At 37.3% G+C, this 15,584-nt stretch overlaps 1 protein-coding gene across 3 annotated transcripts in view; it reads left to right on the forward strand.

The window, feature by feature from the left end:
- The window catches only part of Eip63E (cyclin dependent kinase Eip63E), a 133,910-nt gene that overhangs the window by 42,433 nt on the left and 75,893 nt on the right, over positions 1–15,584 (forward strand). Inside the window, exon 1 of one of the 3 annotated variants that reach the window (XM_064686155.1) lies at positions 5,317–5,455. The exons of the other annotated variants lie outside the window; for them this stretch is intronic. The gene's annotated coding sequence lies outside the window, so the exon portion shown is untranslated. Of the gene's footprint in view, positions 1–5,316; positions 5,456–15,584 lie in introns of those variants that run through there. 3 annotated transcript variants of the gene reach the window in all.

Here is a 15,584-nt window from a genome sequence, read left to right on the forward strand (position 1 = left end):
ATTCAAATTAAAATGCAATACAAATTGGGTTTGGCATTTGATCTAGGTTCAAAACTATTAAAGACGAAGTTTGGGTAGCTTATCGAACAGAAAAAATAATATTGGAAAGAAACTCAGTCATATAAGTGACTCAGTACTTGAACTGGTTCTCTAATTATACACAAAAAGTTAAGGAATCAATTAAGCAACACGAAATTGGATTTTTAACAAAAGCCTTTTGTTCTAAAAGTAGTCAAAAGAATTAATTTTAGCTTAAAACAAACTAGAAATGGTAACTAGTTCGTGGCTTCCATTTGCTGCGTGAACCGAGCTCATTTGTTCGTTCATGAACCTTATTGAGGGCTTTTTGTAGTGGAAACTTTTGTATTGTTGAATTGGCAGCTTAAGCATAAGCTAGAGCTTGAACTAGTTCTCTTTATAGCATCAAATAGCTCTTGAGTTAGTTATTTATTGTATAAAATAGCTCCTGAACTCGTTCTTCTTAGCATAAAATAGCCCTTGAACTAGTTCGTTATAGATATTGTTACTTGGAAATTGTGCATACTGTTGTATCCCAGCGTAAAGATTTGTTTAAGTATAAAAGAACTAGTTCTTTGTAGTGTAAGCTAGATTAACCATTAACTAGCTCTTAAATAAATTTCTTTGTAGTAATTGTTATATATAAACTTGTTTTTTCTTGTATCCTAGCGTGAGAAAATTCGGAAGCATAAAGTAACTGCTGAACTAGTTCTTTATAGCATAAGCTAGATTTATCATTATCTGCCCCCTGAACTAGTTCCAATTAGATAGTTATTAAAATCATTAAAGGTAATTCCTTATTCGAACTGGAACTTATTCAAGAACTAGTCACAAAGCGAAAAGCGCGACTTAAAGCCTGCATAAATCTCATTTACCATGGGAACTAGTTCCACTTATGTGCACTTAATGTTAGTTTCAATTTGTTCGTATTAGAAGCTGGTTCCATTTCGAATCCGCAGATCGAGCCTTTCATTTAATTTACTTTTATTAATGCAATAAACTGGAGCCCGTGTACCTGGCCTATGGCCCATGTTTAGCAGGTTTACGGTACTTGGGGTCATATCTTTTTATTGGCCAGCCACAATCAAATATCCATTGGCCAAAGCTCGAGCCCCAAATAGAAGCCAACAGGAGGTCGCCTAATCAAATTTGCGGAATTCGCTTCCTGCGGCTTCAATTTTGCTTCATATGCTCTCTCTCGCTCGCTCTCTTATGCTCACTCCCTCGCACACCTGAGGGAAAACTTTGCACGTTTCGCAACACATTTTTGTTGCTTTTGCTCTTTTTGTTGCTTTTGTTATTCCCAAGCTTTTAATAACTGAACAAGCCGCTCATTAATAATTTAAAATAGAGCAAAAATATGCGCGCTTCTCTTTTGGCAGCTCTTGCTGTTGTTGTTCTTGTTGTTGCTGTTGCTGTGGCTGTTGGTCCCAACGGCGGCAGCGTTGGCCCAGTGGCGCGTGTTCGTGGTGAATTTCTGTTGTGTGGATGCCAATGCACAGCGCCCACAAAACGAAGAGAGCCAAGCGAACGCTCTCTCTCGCTCTTGCTCTTTGCATTGGCATTTGCGGCGCATTCTTTCACCAAGACGAACACACACACGCACTCGCACACACATGTGCATTGGCTCTGTTGTGGGATGCCTTCGCAGACAGCTTCGCGTAACGACCACGCTGCCCACCCCGCCACGCAACCCGTCTCTCCCACGCACACGTTGCGCTCGACTGATGATTCATGCTTTCTGACTGTGGATGCTGCCAGCACAGCAATTACTTGTTTCTGTTGTTGTTGTTCTTATTGGTTTTGTTGTTGTTGTAATACTTAAATAATTTATTATTCCGACACTTCCTCACAGAGCAGCCGCAACAGCGAGCGCTACGTCAGCATTTGTTTTGTTTTTTGTTGTTGTTGTTATATGTGGGTATTTTTTGTTTGTTTACTTTTTGCTGCCGATGTCGCTGCCGCTGCCACTGGCGACTGCACTGCCGACTGCACTGCCAGCGCTGCAGTGACGTAAGTAAGCGAAGCTGCGCAGCTGTTTAAATAGCACACAAAAAGCAACAACAACAGCAACAAAAACCTTTGCCGGCTGCGCTTACTGAATGAAATACTTTCATAGTACGTTCAAAACTCACCACAGCAGAGCAGCAGCAACGGCAGCAGCGACAGCGCCGGCCAATGCAAGCCAGTTGCTGACGTCGCAACGCGTCGCTGCAACTGTTGTTCCGTTTGCCGACGCTGCCCGTTGCTCAGTTCACAATTGAACGCTTGCCGTGTCTGACGCGTCGCGCTCTGCAGCTCTGTGACGTTAGCCAACACACACACACACACACACACTCGCCTCTGCTCCGCTGTCCATCGCTCTCTCGCTCGCTTTCGAGGAGACAAGTGGCTCTAAAACCGCTGTGTGTGCCACAGTGTACGTCATAATATTTTGTTACGTGCTTTGGCGAAGCGCTTCCGTTCGCATTTGCCGCAGCATCATAAATCAACACTAAATAACAACAACAGCAGCAACAATAGCAATCATTTTTAATAATTTTGTGCGCTCTTTAGTTGCGCTCCACAATTTTGTTCGTTCTTTATTTATTTATTTGTTTAATTTATTTGCTTTTTGTGTTCGCGCGCGTGTGTGTTTTATTTATTTTTTATTTTCATTTATTTTGTGTTTGTTTATTTGTGCAGCCGGCCAAGCGGCAGTTCCAGTTAGAAACTACGCCAAAGCCTAGCACCCCCCCCCCCCCTCCCCCCTTCCCCCCCCTTCCCCGCTGCAGCCTCTACTCTCGCCTAATTTTTTTATTATTTACGCGACTTTTTGCACAACTCGAAAACGCGTTCGAAAAACAAACTCAATTTGAAGGCTGTTTTTTAAGCTTTATGTGCTGGCCTTTAACTTTACCGTTATTTTGTTTCTTTCAATTTATGCGAATGGGTTAATGACATATGTGATCGAAATAAACTTTAGTTGATCGAAATATACTTTAGTTAAAAGCGCTTCTGTAAGCCAAAATCTAGCTAAATTGAAGCTTAAAATAATATTGTTTATAAGAAAATGTGTGAATATAACATTTTAAGTATTACGTGCAGAAAAGATCTCAATTCGATTTGTCTAAAACCAATTTTAGGTAGAGTTATGGATCAAGATGTATAGAAGAAGCTTATAATAAGTTCTTAAAACAAGATTTATGGAGGAAACTTAAGATAAGTTTTAAAGCAATTTCATATATACATGTTAATTGTTTTAAAAACTCACAAGTTTCTCCATAATAATTGATTTGTATATTGTTGAATTCTTCGGAATACTTTATGAACCGTAAGAATCAAATATAATCGAATTTGTGATCAAAAGAACAAGTTCAAGTGTAAATGTGATAAAAAAAAGGAGGAAGAAAACATTGTAATTTGTGCGGTGGAAAAACTTGCTAAAATCTTAAGTAAATCTTGAAAGTTTTGAATCAATATTAAAAAAGTATATGGGACGTTGGGAATTGGTGCGACACAAAATTATTATACGAAGAAACAGTTTGAAGATCTACAGAAAGAATCTTTTTGTTATAAAGAAAGATTTTAAATCAAACTAAAAGTAAAACTTTAAACTAGTTCCAGTTCAAATTGTGTTTGCAAAAGAAAGAAAAAGTTGACAGTGAATGAAGAATAATATCTAAAAAACATTTTAATCAAAATAATAAATGAACTTATTAAAAATTTTGATTATAGTTTAAACAAAATGTGAAAAAAATGAAAATAAAAAGTTGATAAAGGAAAGATCAAACAAAATCTGTGAACTAGTTCTTGAAACCGTTGAAAACTTGCAAAGAACAAGTTCAAAGATTTTGTCCAATCTTTCCTTTGTCATCTTTAGATTTTAGTACAAAAAAGAACCTGATTTGACCCAGTTACTAATGAGCGTTATCTAAATTCTTATCTGGCTACTAACTTGGCTCGAATGCAATTTGCATGCGGCGTGTGACGCAAATGCTCACTAAGTGCCTGTCAAACTGTGTGCAACATAACAGAGCTTGGCGAGCGGGCGCATTTTATGGCTTATCAATTGAGTTTCTACTTTTTACGACGTGCCTTTGACCCAGAAGTATAACAACATTATAGACTAGCCCCTCACGAGCCCTCCAACATGCCCCCCCCCTCGCCATCCCCCTTGCCGACAAGCTAGTTACACGACCTACTCGACCAATATGTAATCAACATTGCCGCTAAAAAGACGCTACGCTTGCCCGGGCGCAACAGAAAGAGAAAAGGAATTTCGTCGAAGAGCGAGTGTGAGAGAGCGCCGCCGTCGAGTGTGTTACGCAGGCAGACACGCACGCCAAGCCGGCGTGTGTGGAACCTAAGAGAGCACTAACGCGCGCGCTCGCTCGCTCGCTCGCTCTTACTCTCTCTCTCTCTCTCGGTCGTTCTTTGGTCGTGCTGCAATTGCCAGCCACCCCAAAGCAGGTGGCGCCCTTGCGCTACTTTCATGTTGGGCTTTGCTTTCAGAAACGTAAAAACGTAACGTAACGTAGTATCTCGTTGACCTCATTTCGTGTGCGAAACTCAACGCGGCAGGTTGTGCAGCTCCCGCACCGGCAACGGCAACGACAACAGCTACGACTTTGGTTTATCCTATGAAAATAGCGTAACAGAAATTGCCTTTAACAACGTGCGCGTCGCTGTCAACGTCGCTGCTGACGTCGTCGTCGTCGTCGTCGTCTTCGTTTCAAGTTAAATGTCAAAGTGTTTGCTTTCAAGTTGAACTCTTAACCTCGTGTGTTGTTAGTGCAGCGTTCCGATTTTTTATGTCTTTCGTTTTTTAAGTTAAACAAAATAACTGTAGTTGCAAAATTCTTGTTGTTGTTATTGTTTGATTTGATGAGCTGCTAAGCACATCGAGAGATTATAACGGCCAAAAGAAAGCACCCTTAACAGCAACAACAACCACCCCAAGCAAAACAACAGAAAGCTGCCTCTTGGGGTTGTCTTTTGTTGTTGTCCTTTGTTGTTGTGCTTTGTTGTTGTTGTTGTTGTCTGTGGTCGCAGCTCGCATTATTTATTGTTGTTTCGTCTCGCAGATAAAAATTTGACCTCGTTTGAGACTTTGAGCGTCCACAAATCGGCCGATAACACAGCATAGATCTAATATATATGCCATATATACCATATATATACAAGTAAAAAACGTGCCATAAAGTGTGTAGAATTAATAACTTTTAGCAAATAATAAACAACGCAGCAGCAAAATGTTTGCCATAAACAAAAGTGTTTGAAAAACAAAGAAAAGCACAAATAACAAACCAAAAAAAAAAAACAATCAACAAAAAGCAGTTGAATAACTGCTAAAATATATACTACATTTTTAACGACGACAGCTTAAAAAACGGCCTCAAAATTGCCGAATTAATAAATCAACCCACGAAGCTGAACAACAACAATTTTGGTGGCGGTGCGTATTCACAAGTTTTTTACTTAAATACAATAAAAACAAATGATTAAAGATATTTTCGGCACGCCGAAGATTTGATACCCTTTGCAGAGATGTGTCTGTGGGTTTTGCAGTCACGTGAGCTTGATAAAAATGTCTTGGGAAACGGCATATTTTTCGATACAAAAACTCATTATGCATAATAGGCAAGCCGAAGTTTTAATACCCTTTATGAAAAGAATGTTTGTTAAAAAAGAAACTATTTTTCGACTGTTTCTTCCTGTAGAACTATATGATATAGTCCTCTAATATTGTTAGGGTTTGTTTTACATATTAAAAGCACAATGAATAAATGTTAAATTGGATCAAGATACTATATATATAAAGTAAACTCTTGTTTGAAGGAAAGTCTTGCTATAAATATATATACAAGATCTTCTTTCCAACTTAGTTTTCGATCGATGATTTCTATGAAAAGTAAGAGTATAAAGTTGTCTTCGATCCAGTCGAGATATCTTCTGCTACGCGTTACACATTGCATGTCAAGTTTATAGGACCCTCGGTGAGCGTATGGAAAACTGCATGAAAATCGTCTCAAGATGAACTCGCAGCTCGCAACACTTTAGCTGTTTGTTTTCCTTAATTATATTTACGCTTGATTTACAGCCGCAACAAAAATATAAAAAAATAAATAAAAAAGCAAAAAAGAAAAAAAAAGAAAATGTGGAATGTTTTATGTAAACAATAATTAAACTTGATGCCCGACTCGGGGCAGCGATTTGTTTAAACAAGTATTAAATATAATTTGATATTTTTATTTATAAATTTTCGGTTTATAGAATCCTCAATCTCTCAACGATTTGCCGGGCCTTAAAATTTTATTTTTAGCCATAATTTTCTTCTTCTTTTTTTTTTCGCTTACAATAAACAAACAATTTGTTTATTTTCGAAATTAAACAGCCGAAGGGTGCGAGAAGTGTGTTTATTGTGCATGGAAAAGTTTTCCAAAATTACATCGACTATAATTGTTATAAAATAAATAGTTTGAGAACATTTTCGGTTATTTGTTAGAGCAGGGCAAATTTTACTCTGGCATTATACAAGTTTTTCGCACATTTAATTAAGATTTAATTAACTTAAATGTTGAATATGTTAATTCGTGCGAGATTTAAATTACAAATGCAAATTTTATATTGGAAATTATTTCGCGGGATAATAACAAGAATTATTCTCAATTTTAGCCCGGGGTTATGAAAGTGTGTTCAATAAACTTTTAGCAAAAATAATCATAAATAATTGAGAGCATGTCAAGATATTTTATTATATTTATTGTCATTTTTTTCGCGTGACAACACGAATTATTCTGTATTTTATCCCGAGGCTTTGAGCGTATATACAGTAAATTTTAAATAAAAATAAATAATAAAGAATTTTAGTATGAATTATATAATATATAATCATAAAAACTTATTAATGGAGTTTAAGCTATAAAAAAGAAATATATCTAAGCAAATTAAACAAATTTATATACAAATTCACAAATACAAATTTATATAGTAAAATCTTTTCACCCAAATTTTCCCAGACTTTCCCATTTTGTCTAGCAAAGCCCACAAAATCTTTATAATCCTTAACTATATCATAAATATAATTATTAAATTTACTAAATACACAATAATTTCATTATATTCCCTGACAAAGGCTCATTAGTTTCCCCAAAAGTGAACACAAATCTCTTGAACTATTTAATTGATAACAGTTTAATGCCCGAAAAGTGCAACTTCAAAAGATTTTTTCAGCCATTTCACATGGCAACAGAGCGTGAAATGTGTTTTTTCCATAAAGAAAAAAATAAATGCATGCGCCCAAATAAATATTGTAAAATATGCGTAAAAGCCTATTTAAAATGCTGAACAAATATTAAATGGCAGACAGACGGGGAAAAAAAGAGGAGAAAACATACGAGAGAGAGAGAGAGAGAGAGAGAGAGAGAGAGAGAGAGGGGGGAAGGCAAACGTCATGCATCAAAGTAAACTTTATTTAAATTAAGCGCAAATATTTTGACACGTCGACAGTTGAAATAAAACAAGATGAAATATTTCAGCAAAGCGAAGCGAAACGAATGGAATTACACAAAGTGGAAACGAAACTGCATATAATTGAAAAAAAATAAGAGAAACAAAAAATATTATGCTGCAATTGGAATAAATATTTTATGCACGAATTGGCAATAAGCCTGCAGCAATCTCTCTCCCCCTCTCTCTCTCTCTCTCTCTCTCTCTCTCTTTCTCTCTCTTACACTCCCCCCTCCTTTCATGCCCTTGCCCAGCCTGCCTGCCTCTGCGTTTGCCAACTCATCTCATCTGTGCTGGAACCGGCTTAAAGCAGCACGCGAAAGACTTCGAACCGAACACTCAATTTTAATGGCAGCTCTTCCTCTTGTTGTTGTTATTGTTGTTTTTATTGTTGTTGTGTGCAATTGAAATTAATTCAAGTTAAATTGAACTTTTTATTAGAACATTGACCCAGCCCAGCCTCGACGTCAGCAGCACCAACAGAGTTGAGCTGGCATCTTTTTTTTTCTCCCCCTTCTTTTCTTCTGCTCTCGTTTTCGGGGCAAAGCACATGCAAAGTGCGCTGCTCTAATCAGCTGTTAAATCAGTTGTTTTATCAGCTTTATGTATGCGTACGATAAGCAAAATACATAATATACATAAATACGTTTGTCTGGCGAGAACATAATACCAAAAACACTTCCGTTATCAAAGCAGACAGCAAACATTGTAATCAGAATCAGAATTCATTACAATTATCCGACTAGGAACTGGCCAAGCTGACTGCGAGGGTGATTTAAGAAGTTTCTTTCAAAAGCTGCAAATATAAAATGTAATTGACGGACATGAAATGTATTCAATTTGCTGTCAGTTGATGTAAAGAAATATGCGAGACATTTTCAACATTTCTTTCTTTTCTGTAATTGAATATTGTGACATAAGCTGGCATCACTTTACACTTTCTCTCTCACTGTCTCATTTATTTATGTCTCTTTTGTAAACTTGATATGTTGTTAAATTCGTCAAGCGTAACGTTTGACTTTCTTACAATTTGTCTCCAACAAACTTTTCTTTCCTGCGCGATTTGAGCTTGATATATTACATGTGCAAATATACGTATATTTGTATTCCTCTTCATGCTGCATCCGTAAATGTTGTACAGACTGCACTTTCATAAAATCGTTCAGTTTCGTTCTATTAAATTTTTTTACTCCTTTATGTCGCCTTCTAAAACGTTTATCTACGTTACGACTCTCTCGCATCTTTCCTTTTTATCTTTCTTTCACTGTCCCCTTCATAAACGTTTTACTGGCTGCACTCTCATCGTATCGTTCTCTCTCGATTTCTTCAGTTCTTCTTTTTCTCGCATTCGTAAACTTTTAATTGTTTGTTTTTGCGACTCTCTCGCATATTTACTTGACCCATTTGTTATTTATCCCCTTCATGAACGTTTTACTGGCTGCACTCTTAGAAAATCTTACTCTTAGTTTACCGTTTGTTTATATTTTTCTTTGTGATTCATTCGTAAAGGTTTAAATGTGTTTGTTTTGCGATTCTCTCACATACTTAGTTTTAATCATTCCCCTCTCTTCCTTCGTAAACGTTTTACTGCCTGTAGTTTTCGGAATCGATAAACTAAAACTGTTAAAACTTTATGTTCGATCCTCGCCTGTGCGATTTGAGCTTGATTTATTGGGCGACACAGGAACTTGTTTAGTTTTGCCTTTGCTACAACAGGCTGAATACAGTTTAATTAGAAGTCGACTGGCTGTAATTAGTTAAAGCCGCCTTCGGCAAATTGCGCATACAGAACCCGAGACGTTTGTTGTTTATTTATTTGTTTGGCGACTGAATTGTGTAAGCCTGTCCATATTTTGATGGCTAAATCAATTAGAAAGTCAACTATGGCTGAAAGTAATTAGGATTTTGCCAGTTGCTCTTACATTTATTACTATTATTATTATTGTTATTGTTATTTTTTGTAAATTTTAATTAAGTTTCGCCTCGTATTTGGCGATTTGGCAACTTGATGAACGGCCAGAAGGCACGCAATTTGGCCAAAAAACTTGGCTGTCGTGTGCGGCGACTATTAAAACAGGTGGGCAATATCATAAGAAGCAAAAACAAAAACGGGGCGTGGCTCGGCCCGCCTCACATGCAACTGGTTGACTAATTTTATGTGTTGTTGCGAAATGAGGCCTTGTCCTGCCTTATCGCACACGCCCCAATTTCACGCTGCCCCCCCTCAAGCCCCTCGCCCGCCCTTTTGGGCTGCCATTTCTCAATCGCCTGACGATAATTTGATGCGATCTCTTCGCAGCGATAAAAAATAGTTCTATATGCTAATAAAACTTGTACTTTGCCAAACGTGTTTTGCATAAAACAAAAATCATTGTGGAAAATGTCGATGCTAAATGATTTGGCATTGGGCAGCGAAACCTCCACAACTCAGACCCCTCCCCTCCTATTTAACGTTACAGTGAAGGCTCGATAATGAGAACCAGCAGCAATAATAATTGAATCTTCAAGTGGAATAGATTAATTTTGTATTTTTCTTTGATAGACATAAAATAGTTGAAAATGTGAGCTTAATTTGCACAAGAGCTCTTAGAAAATGACAACAGAAGGTTAAGAAATTAATAAGGTTTCCCCTTTATCATTTTATTCAATTAGCTTAAAACTCCGAGGCTCCAACGATTTCAGAAACTGATCGAAAAGACACTCCACCCAAACTGATGGGAAACGAGGTTCCCCTATAAAATTGATTTATATAATATTATTTAATATGAAGCTATAAAAATATTGACTTCAGATAGAAACAATTTTTTGTTTGCTGTGGAAAATATTCACTAGATATAGACAAGAACTTGATCAACTAAATAAATACAATTGTTTGTAAAAAATATATTTATTAATATCATAAATAAAAACTCAGAATTAGCTAAAAATGGGATCAATAACATTTGAGTTTAAATTAAATTAAGCGAGATTAAATCATAGAGAACAAAAAAGTAGAAGTTACATTACTTTAATTCGATTAATTTGATTTGTTTTCACATTTTTTGCATATTTATTGTTAAATTCTGATTTTTTATTTCATTTTTTTTGCCAATTTCAAATTATTTTTATTATACATATTTTAAAAGGTAAACCTCGAGTTAGACTTTTTCTTAATATAATCATTTTTATGTAATAATATAATATAATTTATATAATAATAATTATAATATTTTCATTTTTATTTAATTTTGAGTTTTTTATATATATTTTTTATTATGATAAACATGCTTTTATTTGTATTGTTATTTATTTCTGAGTTTTTATTACAAATTAATTTCATTTCTGCATTTTTTTAACCTTGACCAGATTGGCCTTTCACTCGCTTTTTTAACACGCGAAATGCAGTTTTGGCTTTGCTTTATTTCTGTACATTTAATATTTTCTATTTTCATGCGATTACTTGTAAATGCAATTTAATTAATATTGCATAATAAACACACGCACAACCATTTAATGCGCCTGGAAAGGCTTACGCGAATTACCGAACAAAATTTATCATTAATTAGTTTTGCATTTTATTGAATTTTAATGCGATTGTGTTTGGGTGCGTGTGTGTGTGTGCATTGACATTTATCAATCCCCGTTGGACAGCTGGGTACATGCCGCAGGCTTATCAATTATCCTGCATCCTGCATCCAGCATCCTGGCAGCCTTTGTTCGCGTCCATTGACAGTTCACCTGACAGTTCGGCCGGGGGCCAAAGGCCGTGACAGCATCCGCATCGATTTTCGGCAGCGCCTTCAAAAATGCACGTGCCGGTGCCAGTGTTGCAGAGCGTGTTGCGGATCTGACCGGGCGTCAACTTTGCTATTTTCGTGCCGCTGCCAGAGTTGTCGCCAACGGGCAAATTGTTCCACGTCATTTATAAGCCGTTCAATCATTCGGCGCCGGGGCATCGGTTCCGTCAGCTGTCCGCCGGCCTGCACTTTAAACCTTTGGCCAATGCGCTATTTTTGGCCAAGAGAGGGAGAGTCAGAGAGAGTGAGAGAGAGAGTGAGAGAGCGGCCTCTCTCGCTCTCCAGACTCTCGCAATTAGTCAGCTGCTGTCGCCAAGTGTCAAAATATTTCGCATGAACATTTTCTACACAAAATCTATTTTCTCATGCAACGGATTTTCACTTGGCCAGGCGCCCACAAGCAGGCAGACAGACGGACGGACAGACGCATCAGCACGCAGGGGGTGGGTGCGGTTGAGGGGGAGAGGGGGAGGGTGAGGGAGAGGGACAGGGGTATGGCTGCTGCATGAGCAATGAGCGTGCGCTTGCATGGCATGGCCAAAATGTCACGTATACGTCGTGTGGCACGCCACACGGCAACTATTTCGCCCGCTCGCATGTCACCAGCAGACCCCTTCCCTCACCCCTCTGCCCCGCCCCATCCACACCCACCACACCCCGCTCTTGCTTAGTGAGGTAATTACGTCATTAACAAGATATTTGAAAAGTGCTCAGCATTTCATTTCATGTCATTTTGTTGCTCTATAATAAATTTCGCTGCCTGCCTCAATTTTTCGAGAATGCCTGTTCGGCTTTTCGAAATAATTTTTGACATTTCGTTTAATATACCTAATTGAACTGACTAAATCTAAAATTGTTAAACCCATTCAGCTCACATTGACTTAGTCACAATATTATTCATGCTCGAAACGGGGGAAATTTTACGTTTCACAACTTTTATCAACTTGACTCACAGCTGGTAAATAGAAAATACAGTAATGCACGTATTTAATATTTATGTTTATCAAGCAATTATTAATATTATAAGTTTAAGCATTGCAGACTAAAATATTTGCAATATTTTAATCGTTAATTAATAATATCTCAACGCATTCTTTAGATAACAAAGCGAAGATATTGATATTTTGCGCACAGTTGAAAGTGGGTTAAATATAGTAGAAGCATGTTATATATATATATCTAGTATAGATATATATTACTATATATATCTAGTATTATACTAGCTGGTATATTCCGGTCTTGCCCGGTCCAAGCTCTGTCACTTTTTCGTGACAAACACTTTTATATATATACATATATATAGATTGTGTTATAAAAGATTAAGATATATAATATGAGTATACATATCAAATACTATATTATCTCTAGTGCAATACTTTATCACATAAACTGATGATATACATACAGATACATATGTATCTTATACTAGTTTTTTCATATACTATAGAGTATTTGCTGCCTGCTATGTTCCTGCATGTTTTTAATTAATTTGTATACCCTTGTAGAGTCTATTATAATTTTGTTATGAAATGTGTAACGCATAGAAGGAGACATCTCCGACCCCTTAAAATATATATATTCTCGATCTTTTCGTCTGTTTCTATGCGAACTAGTCTCTCAGTTTTAAATCGTCTTGAAACTTAGCATAGGTCCGTCTTTCTGTTGCAGTCAGTTAATATGTCGGAACCTGCCGGATCGGACCACTATATCATATATCTGCCATAGGAAGCCAAATCTTATTATTATCGCACTACTATGTTCATAGCTCTAATGGACGAAATGTTCGAGAAATGAGACAATGATTCATCCTTATTCTAAGAAAAAACTTAATTGTATTCATTCGAAATGCCTAAAAGACACGTCTAGTCGTAAATAATCACATAGCTTGAAGCAATTTTCATTTCCGTAAACTTGTAATTAAGTCGCGTGCATCTCTTCTCTCTTTGGCCAACAGTAAATATTCGTATATAACGAACCAGGCATTTGATTATGGTCAATTGGCACTTTTGTCTGGCGCTAATTGGTTGTCAAAAGCGGTGCGAATTATGCTGTGTTCGCGTGTCTCTGCTATTTTTGGCATGCCACGCCCACAAGCACAAATGGGGGGTCGTAGTGAAAAGGGGGGAGGTGGGGTTAGGGGCAGGGTATTGAACTCGGCAAACTGTCAACTGAAATTTGTCTGCCTTTGACATTGATGCCAATAGCAAACTTTGATTTTGATGTGAAGTAAGGGTTTGTGTGTGTGTGTGTCTCTCTCTCTCTGTGTGTGTGTGTGTGTGTGTGTCTCACTCATTAATGCAACAAGCAGCAGCGACAACAACGACAACTGCAATTGAAGCATCTGCTCAAAGTTTGCATCGCCTTTTGCAGTCTTAATTAAATAAGTTTCTCGTTGCTGCAACTTCTTCCACTTGCAGCGAGCGAGTTGCAACTCATTTCGCTTGTTTGCCATTTATTTGCACAACAACAACAACAGAAGAAGAAGAATAGAAAAACAACAACAAACTTTTGTGCATCTCAAACAACTTTAATGGGCTTTTAAAAACAACGACTACAACTGCCAGCCCCATTTAATGTAATGCCAAATGCAATTGTTGAAACTCGAAATTTGGCGTCTGGCTTCTAAATGGCGGCTTTAAAACAATTTGTCAGATGCACAAAACTATTCGCCTGGCGCCATTTTCTCTACTTGCATATTGCATTCGATGCCAGCCCCAAAAACAACAACAAGCACAGTGCCTGCAATTTGTATGCAACCGGGCGCGTTGTCAGCGCTCACATTCGTGCACTTACCCAGGCCCAAGGATCATAATCTGTTTTCAAGCACTTACATGGCAAAGCCTCAAATTGCAGTTGTTTTTAGTGAGTTGTGCTCGTTAATACTAATACTCGTTGCCCATTAAAAATGCATAAATTCGGGTATAACAAAAGCTGTTCGAATAGATGTTACCCACTTTTATCTGTTGTTCTTCAGATCAAGTATTCTATATTTCCAATTTGTTTCATTGGGCTTCTTTAATGTAAATTAGGCTTCACTTATTTAAATCCTCATTTTGCCACAATTTAGTTTTTTCGCTCTAAAATGTAGATCGCCTCTCTATGCGATTTTCATTAGCACAAGAAATGCTTATATGATTTTGGTATTATAATGAAAGTATAATGTATCGAACAGTATTCTCTATTCTTTTCTCTTTGTTTCTTTTTGTAATTCGCTTCTCTCTCTCTCTCGTCACCCGCATTCTCATTCATCTTTCTCACTCCTGTTCTCTCGCTTTCTTTTTTCCCTTAAGCCTTATTCTCTCTCCCTCAGCCTGTACGTCCTCATCTCTCATTCACACTAGATTATAGCCTCTCTATGCGATTTTCATGATTTCAAGTAGGACTTGCATATTTTAATGATTTTTTTGGTGAAGTTTATATAGTTTACAAGTGGACCTTTGTGTTATTCGAGATGAATATCTATATGAATTCGAGTACTTTTTTTTTGTATTGAGTCAATTCCGAGCTGGGTACAGCATATCGCCTAGTCGAGCACTCTCGACTAGAGAACACTCTTATTTGTTGGGCTGGCTTATGTTTTTGAATGCTAGTTTTAAAGTCAACAACAACAGCAACAAGAGCTTATGGTTATGAGAGTGTGCCTTTAATTGAGTTGAAGTGCCGGGTTTTACACACATTTGTGTGTATGCGTGTGCATCTATGTACATCTATATATATGAATTTTTGCCATAAATTGCTTTGCTCGACTTGTCTGCATTGTTGTTATACCAAATTGCTTTTGACAACAACAACAGACGCTACAATAACAGTGGGCTATAGATATGGCGAGACACTGAAGAGATACTTATCCAATGATTTAGTACTGGAAAAAAATATGTATATTCTACAGAAAATATTTGTATATATTTAATTGCTGGTGTCGGCTGTTGGCCCCCAGTTCAATGAATGGGTGGGGGCCGGCCAGCCAAGGTGCCAGTCTGTCGATGGCCAAACGGGTCTGCCGCGGGGCCGTGCAGCATCATGTGGCATCATTCTCATCAATGTCAGCTTTTGGTGGTCATATTTAAAGTGGCAGAGTTTGATAAATGACTTTTCAAGTGCCAATTTCCTGGCCCAAACTTGTATGGAATGCAGTTGAGAGGTGTATTTAAAGAGTTGAAAACCAGTTCGCATTGCTCGGGCTTACAAAATTGTTTCAAAGAGTATAGTCGAGTTGGATATATGAAGGTTAAGCAGATAAGCTATCTCAATCAACCAATCAATGTTATAACTCAGGATACATTATTGAGTAAGTTATAA

The sequence above is a fragment of the Drosophila montana genome, unplaced genomic scaffold, assembly GCF_035044405.1.
Source record: "Drosophila montana isolate Dmon_TW-CO22-7 unplaced genomic scaffold, ASM3504440v1 contig_3175_1, whole genome shotgun sequence".
NCBI lineage: Eukaryota > Metazoa > Arthropoda > Insecta > Diptera > Drosophilidae > Drosophila > Drosophila montana.